Genomic DNA, 18746 nt, shown 5'->3' on the forward strand with positions numbered 1-18746 from the left:
GAATTTACCTAGGCCACTACCCTTTCCAGAGAGGATCTCTAGTTGCTCATGCTTTTACATATTAAAAAAAAAAACAAAAGCTTTTAATATGTTTATTTATTATCTTCAACATCAAGAAGCAACAACAACAACAAATCCTTGAGATGCTGATAGCTTTGCAGTGTAAAAGCTTACTGGCTTCTTTATATTTTTCCTGCCTAATAACTTTGGATAACTTCCTGTTTACTGTCAGTGCATCTAATGCATATGTCAGCCTGGTGCAGCACTGACATGATATATGCATTAGACCACACATTGATAGCAAAGAGAAACTTACTCGATTCTGACAGGACAAGAAAATTACCCACTAGCAGTAATATATAGCATTGCCATGTGACTATGTTCTGCTTCAAAACCATGTATCACATGGTGATAACATAAGAATTAAAAATTGTGAGAGATGCTGGAACTGCAAAACAGTTATCTGTTCCTCTCTCCTGTATGTGCCCTGCATTAATATGCAGACTTGCTTTAATCCTACTTATGTCCTGATGGGATGATGAGTTTTGCTTTGTGGTATTATGCATTGTTTTCCACTAGTGTCAGCCTTATGGTTACACCCCTCGTGCATTTTTTTGTTTCCCTTGCAGTGCTAAGTGAATTCACCTTAGACATAATTGTTTCTGTTTGCAATAGCTTTGCTGTTCACACCCTCTGGTTGAACTATCTGCAGTGCCCTAGCTAATGCAGTCCAGGTGAAAAGGAAAAGGTCAAACAGAAAAGTTATTCTCAACATTAATAAAATTAATATTAATAAAAATCTCCTCCACAGAAAATTCAGGATTGGAGTGAACTGAGAAAGAAATTCCTTGTAAAGGTCTAATTTTAATCAGAACTGAAGCACCCAATTCACAAACTCAGTGAAATTAAGGAAGAATAAAATTTATTGTCTACAGATAAAACAGCACTGTGAAAGAAGCTGAGATCATGTCCATGGGTTTCCTACGCAAATTTTGTCATTTTATGTAGTTTATGTCAGGTACTGCAAGGTAAGTCATTGGTTAAAAGTACTATACATGCATTTTTGCCTTTTCTGTGATTTGCATAAATGTCTAGAGTGCCACCTGAAAGTGTTCCTGTCCTGATTAATGGGTGTGTTTGTATTGCTCCTATCATAAATCTTCTCCTCTAGGACACTTCTGTTCTAGTATTTATTGACCAAAGACAATTTGTGTTAAGAATATTTTGAGATTTTGCCAGATATGCACTAGGGGGTATTTGAGAAAACACTCAGTACTCAAGTGAATGAATCTAGGAAAGTGTATGACCTCACTACCCAGATAAACATTTCGCCATGATATTTTAGTACCCTATTCTATTAAGAGAAACCAATGTCTCTATACATATCTATTTACTACAGGGTCAATTCATTTAGGCCAAATCAAAATAAGAGCTGTAAGAAGACAGTTAAAGCTAGAAGTCTCAGATAGGTGATTACAGATCAGTAAACAAACCTTCTGGGTCTTATCTTCTTTTGCTGAACTTATCTCATGCCTGAGAACCATCTTATATTCAAACAAAATTCCCAGACACACCCTTTTTGTCATATTTCTAATTTTTTAATAATTTTGCCCCAAGGAAAGGATTCTTTTTATTATATATATATATAATTTATATATTTTGTATATACATATAAATATTATATATATATATATTTAATATTTTGTATATACAAAATTATTATAATAGCCAATAATAACCAATTATTATAATCAAATCTGGAATACCTAGAACATTTGAAATGGTCTCTTTGCACTACTGGTTCTGTATGTTCTCATTGTGATGAGGTAATAACCAAAACAAACAATTTGTACAAATGATGTGAGAAGTATGTTAGGAGAAACTGAAACATGAGAAAATTAAGGGGTGCTCGTGCAGTGGAAAGCCTGCTCTGCTGCGCCAGGTGTCAAAGGGGCTTATGCCTTGGTTCCTGTCCCACAACATTGTACACACAAGATGGCACCATTTGGGACTTGGAGAGGTGACTATAAGACCAGGAGCACAGGTGCTTCTGCTTAAGAGGCTTCCCATGGACTGATGTGGCTGAAGTCATCCTTTCCCTCAAGAATAAGCACCATTCCTTCAGACAGCAGAGGGAGAGGGCAGGAGTTCTTCAAGCTGTTTTCTCTCTCCTCATACTCACCATGCCTAAGACAGAGTCAAAGAACCTTTCAGAGAATACTTAAGCATCCCAGGGGAGCTCTGCCTCCTGATATTCTTTCCTGGAACTCTCAGTCACTCCTGTTGAAGCTGTTTCAGTTTGCAAGAAACATTTACAAAGTCGTTTGACCAAAGAGAGAAAGCAAGACTGAGCATGAATACCTATCCTACTGGAGAGGGCGCTCACCTGGAAGGGAGAAGACCTGAACTCAAGTCTCATATTTCAATTAGTGTTTATGTGGTTTATATTTAACAGCCATTGGATAAAATGTTAAATAGTCATTAAAGCAGGGACTGTAGCCCATATCTGCCCCCTTCTCTTCCAGGTGAGAGAACCAAACCTGCAGAGTCATGTCCAGTCTTGCTTTCTCCCTCTCTCTCCGTCTCTCCCTAATGAATCTGTAATTATTTGATGCAAAGTGGAACAACTTCCGCAGCATAGATAAAGCTCCTCTCCTTCAACACCTTAACCATGTTTGCTGGGGAGATGGGAGAGGCAGGTTCAAAGGCTTTTGGTCAGAATAGGAAACCAAACTGAGGTCTGCCCATCATGGCTGGCAGTGGAAACTGTAGTATTGCTCTTGCTGTGGCTGTGTTTGGGGAAGAGCTATCAGGCATGCTCTGAGATCACCTCACAGAGTGAGCCCCTGAGGGGACCACACGCAAAATAATACCTCATCTGTAGATTCCCATCCATTCGGGCATGAATAAGGCACTGAGCTACACACAGGACTGATGTTTCATGGCAGACCCAGCAGCAGAGCTGGAGGCATGGGGGTTTCTCCACGATCAGGATGGGGAGCATTGGGATGGTAGCCGAGGGTTAGGCGTAGGAATGGGGCTTTATCAGGACAAAAGTGCCCATATCCTTGCCTGAAACCAGCCCAGAGTCACTTTCCAAAGACCACACAGGGAGCTTGGGGAAGGCGCAAGACCTGAAAAGCAATACCCTGAGGTGCAGCCCAGGCACCTCTTTGTTCTCCAGCAATTGCTTGAAGATGTTGGCAAGGGTGGACAAAGGAGAGCGTTCCTCACCCAGAAAGATCACACCTAACAGTCACTGCCATTTCCAAACAAAACATGTAATTAGCAAACAGTTTAGGAGACAGTCCTAAAAGAAAATCACAAGTAAAGATGGTGAGTTCCTGGTAGAACGATTTAGTTATCTTTCCAGAGGAAAACAATGTGTCTGTGTGTAACCTTTTAACTCTTTTTCTCATATCTCCACTCACTCTTACACTGGATAATTATTTATTTTGTAGCTTAATTGGCTAATTATGCATGTGTTATGGTTCTTTTAAGCAGGAAGTCACTTTGTTTAGTTGTTGGTGGCATGTGGCTTTTGTTCAGCTACTGTGATGTCGATTTATAACATAATCATCTGTACTTGCAGTGGTCTGAGGTGATGAAGTCTGTTCCCACTGCTAATATTTTAATTATCAGAGTAAAGTTTGAAGATGAGCAGTAACTGACAGGGAATGGCTTCACATGGGCAGAGGGCAACTGATGAGTTTGCACAAGCACCAGGCTACCTGTCTTTGAGACAGTCTTACTGTTTTCCTCTAGAAGAGGCTTTCAAAAGAGTACTAATAGACACTGACAGTTTACTAAAAAGAGCAGAGTAGAGAGGGACAGTCACCTCCCTCTCCCTGCTGGCCACCCATATTCTGATGGAGCCTAGGATATCAACTGCTTTCCAAGCTGCAAGAGCACACTGCTGGCTCATGTTAACTTTTTCACTCATCAGGTCCTTCTCTGTAGCAGGGCTACAGCTTCACACAACAGCACAGGTTCCACTTAAATGGAGTTCCACTCAAACAAGCACAGTCCTGTAAGTGCAGGCCAGATGCAGGTCATCATTGGAGTTACTGGCTCCGATTCTTACCAAAGTCCCAACCACAGCATGTTACAGCTACAGCACATTACAGTGGATCTCCACAGCTGTCTAGTCCTCCATGGTTGTCTAGTCCTCCATAGCTGTCTAGTCCTCAAGTTCTTCATATTCTGAGATATCCAGCATGGTGCCCTGTGGCAACTCCAAGTTCAGACAAACAGCTACTGTTTGCATCCAGTGTGTCAGAGACTATTTCCCATAACATCCTCATGGATAAGCTCAGAAAATGTGACTTAAATGAGCAGAGAGCAAGGCAAATTGAGAACTGGCAGAATGACAACACTCAGTGTTGTGATCAGAGGCATTGGAGTCTGGTTGGAGGCCTGCAGCTAGTGGTGTTCCCTGGGGGTTTGTACTGGGTCCAGTCTTGTTCAACTTATTCACCAGTGACTTGAATGAAAACACAAAATGCACCCTCTCAACAAGCTGACTGATGCCAAATTGGTTGGAGTGTCTAACACCAGAGGACTGTGCTGCCATTCAGAAAGATCTCAACAGGAGAAACAGGCAGAAAAGAACATCATGGAATTCAACATGAGCAAGAATCTGGGGATGAATAATGCTCTGCACCAGTACAGCCTAGGTGCTTGGAAAGCAGTCCTGCAGGGAAAGACCTGGAAGTTCTGGTGGGCAGCAGGCTGATCATTAGCCAGCAATATGCCCTTGTGAACAAGAAGGCCAGTGGTATCCTGGGCTACATTAGGAAGAAATTTGCCATCAGGTCAAGGGAAGTGATGCTCCACTGATCTAGCTCAATTTCTTATCTGAGCTGCTCAATAGGACTACTTAGAGTATGTGAATTAGATCCTTTTTCATGTACTAAATCTACTGTCTTACAATACCCATAACAGTGGTTTGAACCCATTTTTATACTGACAGACTAAAATTGTACACATTTTAAAAATTCTTATATATTAAGAAACATATTTTCCTATGAATTTGTTAATTCCTCCACCAGAAAATATGCTGGTACCTGATGAGTGTAGAAGGAAAGAAGTATAGCTTTGGAATAAGTCCCTTAGAAGCCATAACATGTACAACAATTCCTACATGATCAGCTTTAAGGCTGAAATGTTGTTCTACGTTTTTAAGCTCACTGACAGTTTTATGATTTAAAGACATTTTTCTGCCTCTTTCCCACCCTCCCATTCACGTATTCTTCACAGTGGTGCCTGTGCAACAACAGTCAGTAATAACCCCTTTCCCTAAGGGATCAAGGAAGGAAATTTGACAAGTCACTGCCTCTCCCTTTTCTTTTCTTTCCCTTTTTTCTTTTCTGTTTTTGTTTCTGTTTTTGTTTGGTTTGGTTTAGATGGTCTCTGAAATGGGCTGGAATGCAAATGGAAGATATTTGGCAGGTTGACATTTGTCTGCAAAGCTAGGCACTGAGCCAGAAGCATGGAGCAAGCTGGAGTGGGTTTACATAAAGTGGGAGCTCTGGTGCCAGAGCACTCCAATACATTTTCCCCTGAGACTCATAGGCAGCCTGTTCAGTACTTCATTAAGGGTGAAATCCAGCACTATCTGAAAAGCCCTAGGAAAGGACCTCTGCACTAAGATCTTGAGGCCCCTGTGTTGGTCTGAATTCTACTCAAAATAAGAGTAGTCAGCTGAGGAAAAGATGCTATTACCCAGATTATATTCTGCTGCTCTGAGGAAAAGAGACTGTTGGCATATGGTTAAGAGCATCACAGACCTTTTATACATTATTTCATATCTGCACCCTTATAGAATGTTTGGTGAAAACAGACTCTTTATCTGTCCATGAAGAACCCTTACAGTGTGAGAAAATTCAAGGAAGAAAGAAGGCAGGGTATTTCCATAAAAGACTCTAGAAACTGACATTTGTTAAAATGAGAATGCAGGACATACTCCTACACTGATGGTATGTAAAGAGAATAAATAGAGAGCTGATTATGATGTGGAGGCTCAAGAACAGCACCTTGGAATTTATTTAATTTTATTCATCTATTAGTATTTAGAATCACAGAATCATAAAATCCTTAGAGTTAGAAGAGATTTTGAAGGCCATCTAGTCCAGCTCCCCTGCAGTGAACAGGGACACCACAGATAGATCAGGTTGCCCAGGCCCTCATCCAGCCTCACCTTGAAGGTCTCCAGGGAAGGGGAATCAACCACATCACTGGGCAATCTGTTCCAGTACCTCACCACCCTCACTGTAAAAGATTTTTTTCCTTATATCTAACCTAAATCTACCCTCTTTGATGTTTTGTTTTCTTAAATCTCTCTGCACAAATTCAGAATGAAAAAAAAAATATGGATGAGCATAATAAAGCGTTTACGAAAGACTAGAAGTATCTGCTCTCTCTTCAGTAGATTGGAATATAGTTTTCACTAGAGAAGAGGTTAACTAAATTGATCTTTGTTCATATACATCTAAAAGACAAGAAGGCATTTAGTAACTCTCTATTGCAGTAGGAAGTTTGTCTTAGATGGAGAAAATCTTTCTATTAGCAAGGTCAACCATTATTTTGTATGAGTTGCATGAGCGCTCATTTGTTTGCATGCAGTGCAGAGAACGCTGCATATTTTAATTTCTAAACAATGGGGTGGCACAATGTCAAAGAGACACGGAGGGACAGGGGGGAGCATGGGGAATGCTTGTAATGCCCCAGAGCCTTTTCACAGCAAACTGGTGATAATATAAGCTAATGGCTTCGGTAATATGAACTAACATAAGGTCAGTTTAAGACTTGTTTTAGGTTCCATCAAAGGGCATCTGCTCCATAAATAAATCTCTTTACATCATGTATTAGATTGAAATGTAGAGCTAAGCACTGAATGCTGGAAATAACATTTTTCAATTAAAAACCTCTTCACACTACATAGAGATGCCAGAGAAGCTGAGCGCAGGGATAGAGACTTACCAAACAATTTGTGAGATCAACCCATCAATTGAATATTAGCCCCTTGATGCACATGCTTAACTCCCATTAGTGGCACTGGGAGCAACAAGACTGTACCAGTGCAGAGAATCAACCTCACAGTATTTACACAAATGCAGTCACTTCCCATTGAAATTAAGGTGCTTTTAAGAATGTGGGGTTAACAAAAATACAGTCTGCACAATGAAAGTGAATCAAATGTTTACATTATATAATTGCTTTTGCTTGCTTTGACAAGGAAATTAGCTCTGTAAAGTGCCAGTTCTAAAATGCATACTTGAATACACTTGATGAGCATAAGATCCCTGCACACCTAAGGCTAGATTGATAAAAAACCTCACATATGCAATTGAGCTAATTTTTTTTTCCCCTTGCAGTTGCTGTCAGGAGCCTGTGAATTGAAGCGGTAACTCTGTAATTTGCAAAAGTGTCAAATGGAAGCAAATATTCTCTAGCATGTGGGCAGGATACATGGAGCAAGAGGCTGATTGGAGAGGAGAATAGAGGTGTTCTTGCCCCAGGACAACGGCTGCACAGTCCTTAATCGGGATTTGGGATTTCAGAAAGAGTTATTGTTATCTGAAATATATTGCAGGACATTGGTCTTTTTCAAATATTTGAAAACATAAAAAAAGGGTTTGTTGGATGGAGAATCTGCTGCAGCACATCATAATTACTCTCCTTACCCGAATAACAAAGAAATATTCCCACAAGGTATGTACCTTTGAAAACTTACATCTGAAATTTTCTGTGTTTAGTTGCTGGTTTCTATCATAAATTTGTCTGCAGAACTGAAGAACTTTCCTCATCATGAGAAACATTTGGGATTTTTTACACTATTCTCTAGTCAACAGCAGAGGGAGAGAGAGGACACTCATTTGGAAGGTGGGAAACCTAAATTCATGTTCCAGTTTTGCCTAAACTGCTGTGGAGGAATTTGAAGCACATTCCCACCACAAGCCAGTGGGCCACAGTGGGGACCAGATCCTCTAAGCTGAACTAGTGGTGTCAGCTGATAAAAGTATTTCCAAGTGCAGGCTGGAAGATTTTCTAACCGGAGTGACACTTGCACAAAATTCCTGTAAGAGTATAGGTTAAGTGGACAGTAGTAGAATTGCACTCACTATCACATGGTTTTGTATGTAAAGCCATGGAGAGGAAGTAGATTCATGAGCTCTATAACAGTTTCAGCCCCAAGGCTACAGTGAACAGTGAGGCAGTGTCCTGTTTTCTAGGGCTGCCTACAAACACTGACACAAATGGCGCAAATTGCAAACAATGAGTGGGAGAAGTGTATGAACAACCTACTGTATTTTCTTCACAGGTTTTGTGTGTGTGACTGTTTCCTCTGTGATGTTTTGTGAAAGCTCTCTCAAAGGTGCCACAACCTGAATATTATTTGTAGCTTTATTCGTGGCTTTACTTGTAATGTATTTCCTCAGAAAAGAACAAAATATGGAGAAAACAACGAAAGCTAACAGGTTCTAAAACCTCAGAAATGCTATTATTGTTGTGAAACAAAAAATAGAATATAGGCCAAGCCAGACATCTTTCAAATTTGGAATCACCAAGTCAAAAACTGCTCTGTGACACCTGTGCATACCCATTGCCTTCCACAGGATCACACAGATTTTTTTGAGACAAAATCCATGGAGGTCTTACCTAAGTACAACTTAATTTGGGGAGTGTAGTGTTTGCCTAGCATGTTATAACTCTAGCAAAAGAGATTTATGTCATTTTTCTTATCAAGTTATGACCTGCATTTTCAAATGTGGGTGCTTATGGTTAGCTGCTAAATCGGTGCCCTGATTTACAGCACCATCAAACACTTAAGGATTTCACTGCCTGGCTTGTTTTTGATTTTGTTTTGATAAAATGCCTAAAATGACAGAGTTCTGCAGAGATTAATGAATCACCAGGAATCTCAAAGATCACTTCTTTGACTAAAGTACATGTTGAAGTTTCATCTTCGATGATATAATTAGGAGCAGATGAACTGGGTAACTTCCCCACTCACTAGCATGGGGCAGCAGTGATCTAATGTACTCGTGAAAAAAATAAGGCCGTGCACAGAACTCCCACTATTTAACTTCACTTTTATTAAGTTTACCAATTTTATTAAATATATTACAGTCATAGAACGTAAAACTAAACCCCAAGAAATCTCACTTACATCAGTTAGCTCATCTTTGACTATTATTTTAGGCTAGGTAGCCTCCTGATATCCCTTCTAAACTATACTGTACTGTGATTCTAGTTAAATCTCATGCAGTGTGATTATGAAGATTATGTGGAAAATGTCAGAAATATTTACTAAATAAAGACATCTCCTGAGCCACTAAGAAATGTAGTAAATCTCAAGCAAATTTTTAACTTTTTAAGGTCAAGACAACAAAGGTGATCTCAAGGCCTACAGAGAACTATTAATAAGAGCGGGAGAAAAGAAAAAAAAAGAGATAGAAAAAGCATTTGTAGTGAGAAGAAGAGATTATATAAATCTTCCACAGAATGGCTGTGGCATCAATTGCTCCTATAAAAGATGGCATAATATATTGATCAGGGCAAGATGTACCAAGGCACAATAAGCTGAGCTTCTATGGTATCAACTGCATTAGAGTTCAGAAGGGAAACTCTAGCTACCGAGAACACCGTTCTGGTCTGAAATCAAGCTGGAAAAAGAAATAATAATAATAAATAAAAAACACCAAAAAAATAACAAGCAGTAAGGAGTGGCGAGCATCATCTCTCCATGTATTAATAGATGCAGATTGTTCATACAAAAATTTCTGCTTAGGACAAACAAGGTGGTTAAATTCTTCTGCATGTAGGTCAGTACAGATTGAAGCAGGTAGAAATGTTTGGAAGGAACACTTTCTTCTCTTATACTGAAATGACCTAGCAATTCAGGTTATAAAAAGATTCAAAGTCAGCATCAAACCATGAACTAGTAAAGAGAGATTTGAAGAGTGTTCATTACTTCGTATGGTCACGTGAATTTCAAGCTTAGTGACACAATTTATATACTACTCCATGTGACATCTCTCATGAATAGAAGGCCAAATCTCATTCATTTTAATCATGTTGGGCTATCGGAGTGTTCTATTTACAGATGCATGAAAGTGTGGTCTCATAAGTTAGCCAAGAAGAAATCAACAGGTCTATGTTTTGCCTTCTGTGACCTGCTGTGGAATAACAGCTCCAGAACTGGCCATCATTACTGATGAGGGAAAAAACATGTTCCTTCAGAAAAAATAAAAAAATAAAAAAATAAATTAAAGATTTTAAATAAAATTTTTAATAAATAATTTAAATAAATTTTTAATATCTTTTTAATAAAGATATTAAAGATTTCCTTTGGGGTAAGAAAAATAAATAAATAAATAAATAAATGGATGAATAAATAAATGAATAAAGCAAAACAAGAGTTAATGATGTGAATGTTAAGATTTCATTAATTCTCTTTTCCATCAAGTATTTTACCATTCAAACTTATTAGCCACATTACCTGAATGTAAGCATAGTACCTCATGTATCCTTTTCCCGTCATATAATTTTACTCCATGAAAAACCAATATTAACAGAGATGCAGTTTCTATTTCAGAATTATATGACCATTAAAATATTACAGATAAGGTTTATACTGTTGAAATATATGAACTCAACCTTACATTAACCTAGAGCTTTTACAAAGTCCTAGAAGTCATGGCAGGAATCAGACAGATGTAACCTGACTCCTCTTTACTTAGATTTCCATGGAAACCACTTTTCATTACTAGACCGGGTCCCAGACTCACTTATTTTTTTCCTAAGATACCAAGGTCAAACCATAATTAATGTTTAATCATCAGTACAGTTTTTATTATTTTTTTAAATAAAAACACAACATTCCCTCTATTTAAAAGAAGGGAGTAAGATGTTGACTAACATATATTTATAAGCATTTAATACCTTCGTATTTAATAAAATAATGATAATTTCTGCTAGGCAGTGTTATGCATGCTAAGTACCATTACTGATCCAGTCCATGTGGAGACAGCTGACATGTCACAATTACTTCTATATCTAAGCATATTTGAAATTTAAACTCAGAAGAATTGGAAATATTAAGTATGCATAATCAAGGTTTAAATGTACAAGCCATAAGTGGTGGAAGCATACTATTCCCCTCCCAACACTTCTTTAATATTCTTAAATAAATCTTTTACTAGGTATATCTGTTGGGTGACACACAGTTGATGAGCAAAGTCCTGTACAGATTTGAATCACATGTACATTTCAATATTTTTCCCTTGAACGTAAATAGAGTTTGTGTCCTTCTTTAAAAACTCAATATAATAGGTATCATTAAATCCAGCTCTTCTTTCTCTTGTCATGATTCAAAACATAGTAAACTATGCCTTCAAGAAGAAGTAACTCGGTGACAAAGGTAAATAAGCCTGTCCTCTTCTGAAGAATCAATTAAAAGTTTAAATTAATATAATGCAATCAAAGAGGAAAGATGTAAACTCAATGTGGGAATTTTTTGTTTGCTAGGTTCTAACTTTCAGAGGCACCTGACTTTTAAAATGAAACAATTTCTTTGATGGATAATATAATACATATATGTATAAGAGAGGGGCAGGATTCTCTATAGAAGTAAATTAGCTATGTTTTTTTAAACTGATGGAGAAATATTAATTTTTATCAGTGGGGAATCTCAAACTTAATCTGGAAAATAATCATGATCTTACAAATTTTACATAGTGTTATACAAATTATACATATTGTTTTACCTGATTGGCATAGGCCTCTTATGTGTTGGTTAGAGCCACAAGGGGAAAAAAAACCAATGTCTTGATATAAAGGAGTTCACTTTTTATTTCTCTCTCAATAATTAAAGAAATCTGACAGTGAAAAGGTATTTGGAAACCACACAGTCAAATAATATTAATATTCAGAGGTGGGAAATGAACATCAAGTTACTAAAAATCAACACTGTCCAGGCAGAAACTTGCATCTTACAAAATAAATTACTTGTAAAACTAAATGTCTATATGAAATATTAAAGTTTAAAACCATTCCGTATTACCCATTTTAAATACAGTCACCCAACTTAGGCTGCTTCTTCTCCAACCATATCTGAAAGTGAGCAGGCACACTGTATCAATCAAAAGAAGACTGCAGTGAGAAAAATAATCCCCCATCAAAGCAAAATACATAAATACATAAATAAGGCCAGTGTTACATAAAATATCAGCAGTACTGCAAAGTATTTAAATGAGTGCTTATAAATTTAGGGGTGTTTTTCTCTCCTTCCTTCTGCCCCCTCTGGCATCACCCCAGTTTTCCATCTTTGCCCCAGCCTGTGCTTGTTTTATTTTGGCACTTTAAGAGTCAGATTTATTAGGCAAATATTTAGGAACTTGTCTTCAACCAAAATCCTGTTCACAGCTGCACCTGAGAGTTACTCCAGCCTTGGATTGGAGCAACTCTCGGGGATCAGCAAATTGTTTGCACAGCCACGGAGGGGGAATTAAAAATCTTGTTGAATCAGGATTAGCAGTCCACAGGAGGAGGAGGAGGAGAGCTTATTTCCATAAGCTCTTCATCTCCCAGGCTGATTCTCTACTCTCTGTGGCCTGCAGACATGTGTGACCCAAAAAAGGAAAAAATAAAAAATATGAGAGAATGTATGAGCAAGACAGAAGAATAAAAAGACAAGAAAGAAGAGGCTTTGTCAGTGACTGACTGTGTCTTTGCCTTATCTTCTGGACAGCTTCTGAGCCAATGCTTCTACCCTCCTGTACTTATTACAGCTTCCCACGCTTGGAAATGCATAGCAGTGTCAAGACAGATCCAACAGCATGGCTAAGCCTTTGTTCCTGCCCCAAGCTACATGGCCAATCAGGTTAAACTTTGTGGAGCTCTGTTTATTTGTCTTCTGATTAATGGAAGTACAGCTGTGTATGCTGTCTGAAGTTCCACATCAGCCACAACTGCCTACCTACCTTTGTCTGGGCAATAGCATGCTTTTCAACCTTGTGGGTTCCATCAGCTGCTCGCCATTTGCATGCACACTAGTAATGTTTCAATCCAGAATAAAGTGCACAACTGTTGCATGCATCTTCCATGCTAGAAGAATGAATAAAGCTGACTGAGGTTAGCAAGCTATTATATATTATTGCAATAATATTAGCCTTACTCTGAAACTAGGCAATATTTTTAGCTGCATTAGATTTCTTTCACTGTGAACTCTCCTGAATGTCAACTAAGAGAGGGCTCAAAGCAGCTGCAGCTGCAGGGACAGAAATGTTTTTTCCCCACTAAGAACAAAAACACATGATCCTTTACTGATTAGGGAGAAAAATACCAGTTCCAACCAAGGTATTCAGTAAACACCTGAGGTTGGGATGCTTGTAGAATCTCCATGAGCCACTTAAGATACTTCATGAACATAGACAGCACTGACACAGCCTCCTCTCTTGAATGCAGCTAGGCTGTTTGAAGTACAACAGCACTGTGTGTCAGTCTGTATATCTCAAATAATTTCTTATTTCTTCCACTGGTAGAGGCTGCCCAGGGAGGGGGTGGAGTCACCATCCCTGGTGGTTCTTTCTTTTTTCAAGGAACTTGTAAATGTGGCACGGAGGGACATGGTCAGTGGGAATGGTGGGGATGGGTTGATGGTTGAACTAGATGATCTTAGAGGTCTTTTCCTGCTTTTATGATTCTAAGATTATTCCTATGCAAAACAAGTCACAGCCAAGTGGAATATGTATACTTTAGCTATGTTGATTATAAAAAAGTAATTATAGGTACTATGAAGCAAAGAAAAACTGCAGAGCCATGTGGATCAGTCAGACTCAAAACAAATGTGGATATATATATATGAAGCCAGACAGAAGCAATCCTTACTTTATACATTTTCATTTTTCTTGCATTTTTATTTGCTGTCCCAGGAGATCCAAGTGAACAATTCTTTAAATATTAATTGGGGGTATATATCAATCTCTAACATATAGTGTGCCACAAAACATATCCTTCCTGTAATAGTTTATCCCTCAGCAGGTCTGACTCAGTAGAATCAGAAGCAGAAAACAATTTATGAAGTGCTCAAAATAAGAGAAAAATCACATGTCTCAGCTATGGGGTCACTTCAATCAACCATCCTTTAAGAAGCTACATTTGAGACTTATGATAAAGTTGGAACAGCCTGGGTTTGTTGACTTTGGCAGTCTATGTTCTGTTTGCTACGATGGCCTGAAAATTTTAGATGAAAAATTTGTGAAAATCTGGCCAATTTTCAAAACAATGTAATTAGATTTAACAGTTTCCTTGTTTTTTGTTTTTGTTTTTTTCTTTCTTTTTAAGCTTACATTTCCCCTTTCCTGACCAAAAGAAGCTGCTTTTTCATGTACCTGAATTGTTCATTTGACTTGATCTTTTCCATCCTGGAGTCCCTACTGCTGCCAACACTTACTCATTTGAAGTCAATTGGGAGTTCTCAGGTGTGACTGTACACCATTTGAATAACTTCTGCAGTTTTCCTTCTCATGGACTTTCTCAGGTATGAAGAGACTCTTAAAGTCATTTAGATAACATTTAGCACCTTCCAAATTGCAACTGCTCATCCAGATTTTCCCAAGGGTGACTGTGATATTGTTATATTTGCCTAAGATGCCACCCTTCTATTCTAGTCTGAATCTGGGTGCCCATAATGCTTCTTCCCTAAATTTGGTGGCTCCTACTGGCAGAAGACATGAAGACCCTACTGGGAGGTCTCTGTGCCATGTTCATTCTCTTGGCATAAAGCACCTGGACTACAAGAGTGACAGTAATCTTTCCTTTTTTTGCACTGTTCTTCACATCCCATCTTAATTTTCTTCTAAAGTCAAGTCCCACCTCTTCAAACTTTGTAAATAACAAGTAACATTCCATACCACCCTCTAGTTCTTTATCTGGTCTTCAGAGTGTGAAAAGGAATCACTTATTCCCCTTTTTACTGCAAAGAAACTTCAAATTCCAACACCAGCATATCTTATGCTGCTCAGAGAACCTGCACAGACCTGGTTCACCTCTTCTCTATTTTGCACAGCTGATGTTCCTCCAACCTCAACTACTACTCAGCAGAGCAGCCAAGACTTGCTGTTGATATGTGTGCTGAACCCTAGAAGACAATCAAGCCGGAAGTTGTTCAGCCACCCTTATTATTTTCTTGGCAGTAGCACGAAGGTGACAGGGAGGTTACTCTCCTAGTCATACTTAAAATAGATAAAATGATGGATAATGCAGAGTGTGTAAAATGCATTTCCCTGAGATGTCTTCAGTACATTTTTGCATTGTTTTCCTTTTTTTTTTTCTTTTTCTTTTTTTTTTTTTTCTTTTGGCTTTTGCTGTCTTTAGGACTGGTGCAGTGGCACATTGCATTAGTGCAAACCTGTGCTGATGCTCAGAGGCTGTGCCCACTCTGTCAGGATTCAAAATATTACCACAATCTGCAAGTAAGCAATAAGATATGACAAGGAGTGTGATATTGTAACATAACAATGTACCTCCAGGGACACCTGTGAGGAAGGAGGTGAAACTGAGTGTATTCAGCTGCCCAAGGTGCAATTTTAATCTCAAAATATAATGTAATAAGATGTGATAATAAAAAGGCACAGAACTGAAACAAACCATGTCTATTTTAGAATGTCAACTTATTTATACAGTATACTAAAAAAAAAATTTAAAAAAAGTTATGCATTTCCTGCCTTCCAGACAAACTACTTACAAAATTATCAGATATAATACAAATAATATGTTTATAAAGCCATTAACTGTGGTAGTCCTGGATTATAATTTCCTCACATGGGTTGTTATTCAAGAAACACTTATACAAAGAAAAATGCTGTTCCAGTATCAAAGACATGCTGGAACTGGGCTCATTCTTTTGTCTCATTTTAAATATCGAAGCTATGGGAGCAACAATAAAAAACATACATACAATCAGGCATTGAGTGATGTGTTTCAGCAGTGGTGACAGTAGCATAAAAGACAAGTCTCATTCTGGTCAGCCATGCAGATTTTTACAAGCTCAGCATGCAGGCTCTTGTTTAGCCCTGGTGAAAATGCACAGCTAATAGTGGTGACTATACTGGAAAAGTAATGTTCTGTAGTCCAGAATTTGTTCTATCAGATGCTGTTATTGTGCTCTTTGTATTTGTTGTTGTTTCTGTGGAAATAAATAGGAGGCTTTACTTTTGGAGCAACCCATATATATTCCAGATACTACAAAAAGGAAAACAAATAAACAAAATAAAAGCTAGGAGGCCAAACTGATGTGTAGAAAATAACTACTGTAGGCTTTGCTGTGATTTTACTTATTTAAACACTGAAATCCCATTGGAATGAAAATCTCAGCACCGGTAGTATCTGCTCCTGTTACTAGCCATGCCTCAAGCCATTTTTTAAGCATGTGCATAAATGTAACCCCATGAACAGCTAAGTCCCCTTGATTTCCAGGAGAGCATTCACAGCCATAAAGCTCACAACAGTGTTGCACTGGGGCAGCTGTTATTTCTCCTTGCCAGTATTTTATGGTTCTGAGCCATCTAGTTTAGCTTGTGAATGACTTCAACTCAGCATGCAAGGATGCACTGTCTTTATTTTTGCCCTTTACAAACTTTGAGATGTGTTACTTCTTTTGCACACCTGCACAAAGAAAATGCAGTTTCTCTTTCTGCCCCTTGCAAAGATGGAGTCTGCTACCTTGACTCATAAGCTCAGCAAAGCAGGATTATGTCAGTCCTTAGATGGGAGATCTTCTTGGGAAAAAGAGGTCAGAAAGTGTTTGTGCTGTAGTGAACAGTATCATCACTTCAAGTGCTGACGTTGTGTTCCTGCTTGGCAGTGTTTCCATCGTGGATTGTGCTGAAGGCTCAAATGAAGGAGTAAAACTGAGTTTTTAGCTATTTGCCTCCCTCCATAGAAATTTTCATAATAACATCCCCAGTGTTATGCCTGGTTTCAAATTGGGATAATTGCATTCTGCCTACCTGAATTTCTGTTCTGGAGTACAGTTGGATAAACTAACACTTTTTTGCTGCCAGAATTCAGATGTTGTTTAGGGGCACAATATACTTTTAAATAATTGTAGTTCTCCTCTCCAGAGACAGGTTTGAGATAATTCAGATGCAGCAGTGGTAAATATTAGAACAATACATATAAATAAATAAAGGAATTTCAGGAGTGGTTGAAGTGATTCCTATACACATGCTCACACACAAGCACATGACCCTTCAAGATGAGAGGCAGTATATGAGACACTACGTTGTAAGACATTGCAATGTTATTATGCTTTGTATGAAGGATGCAATATAAAATATTAATGTATTTCATTAAAATGACTCTTAATGTCAATATGTAGTGTGACTGCACCATGATTTCTTATGTTAGTAGGTGCTTTACTAGAAGTTATAACTTTACATTATTCAACCACAATCGTCTCTGTAGCAAATGTATTGTCTCTGTTATCAACTTACGTATGCCCCATGAAAAACCATTGCTATGGTGATGAGTATTTTATGGTACAGTATTCACCTAATTATAAACTGTTCTCTAGCAGAGGTGCTAACATTATTTTCAACAGCAAAATCCATTTTCAAAACTAAAATATATGCAAATAATTGAGCCATAACCATCAGCAGACAGTATTTTTGATTGATAATTATTTCTGTGTATTAAAAATATTAGAGGTAAATGTAAAAGTTATTGCAATGGGTATTTAAGAGGGCTTATTTTTATAACTCTAAGGCGATGTGTACCTTTGTTATTTGCTGATGGACTATATGCCGTTAAATTGGAAAAGTTACAATGGAAATAAAATTATCTTATTTTTATATGAAGCATAAGATCATGCAAAAGAAAAATGCAAGATCTGGGTTTATTAAGCATTTATTTCTGAACAACATCGTCCCTGGAAAACTGACATATTTAGTTCTCTGACTTTATTGCCACTTCCATGGAGCACAATGTTTTTCTTCAAATCATTATGAGGATTATACTCAGTCTGAGAACTCGACACCTGCTGTTTCAAAACTTGATCACAAATGTTTCAGGATATATATCAGTTAATACAGAAGAGATGAATAAGATTCAGACTACAATAATGTAGGAAGATTAAAAGAAATAAGTCAAAATAAATATTATTCTCAGTAAGTAAAATAAGTTGAAATTGTTATCCAGAATTTGGAGTGAATATGTTTATTTGTGTTTAAATTAGTATTATCAGATATACAACTGAATGATAAAAAGAAAAAAAAAAAAAAAAGAAAGAAAGAAAGAAAGAAAACTCCTACTAGCAGAGGAAGTAATATTGTTTGAATCCCTTAACAAACTGTCAGTATGAAAGCAGCAAGACTACAGAATACAGCTGATGGTTAGATGGTTAAGCTCACAACACCAGAAACACTTGAATGAGAAAGAATGGAACACCATTAGATGATAATGGGTAAGAAAAATGTGTTAATTTTATTCATTAAAGAGGAAAAAGATACAGTATCTGATGTAGTTTAATATCTATTATGCTATAATAAACATGATATTGATACTTTAAATTATCTGACCATTTCTATCCATTATTCCTCTACCTCTTAGTTTCTTCTTTTCCTCTTATTTATAATAGGATAGTTTAATTACTATGCCATTACCTTTGTACAGTATTTTTGAAGTACATGCTTATAAGAGAAGCTGCAATGTATCAATCAAAGCATTGGAGAATATCGTAC

The sequence above is a fragment of the Coturnix japonica genome, chromosome 5 (genome assembly GCF_001577835.2).
Source record: "Coturnix japonica isolate 7356 chromosome 5, Coturnix japonica 2.1, whole genome shotgun sequence".
Taxonomy (NCBI): Eukaryota; Metazoa; Chordata; class Aves; order Galliformes; family Phasianidae; genus Coturnix; species Coturnix japonica.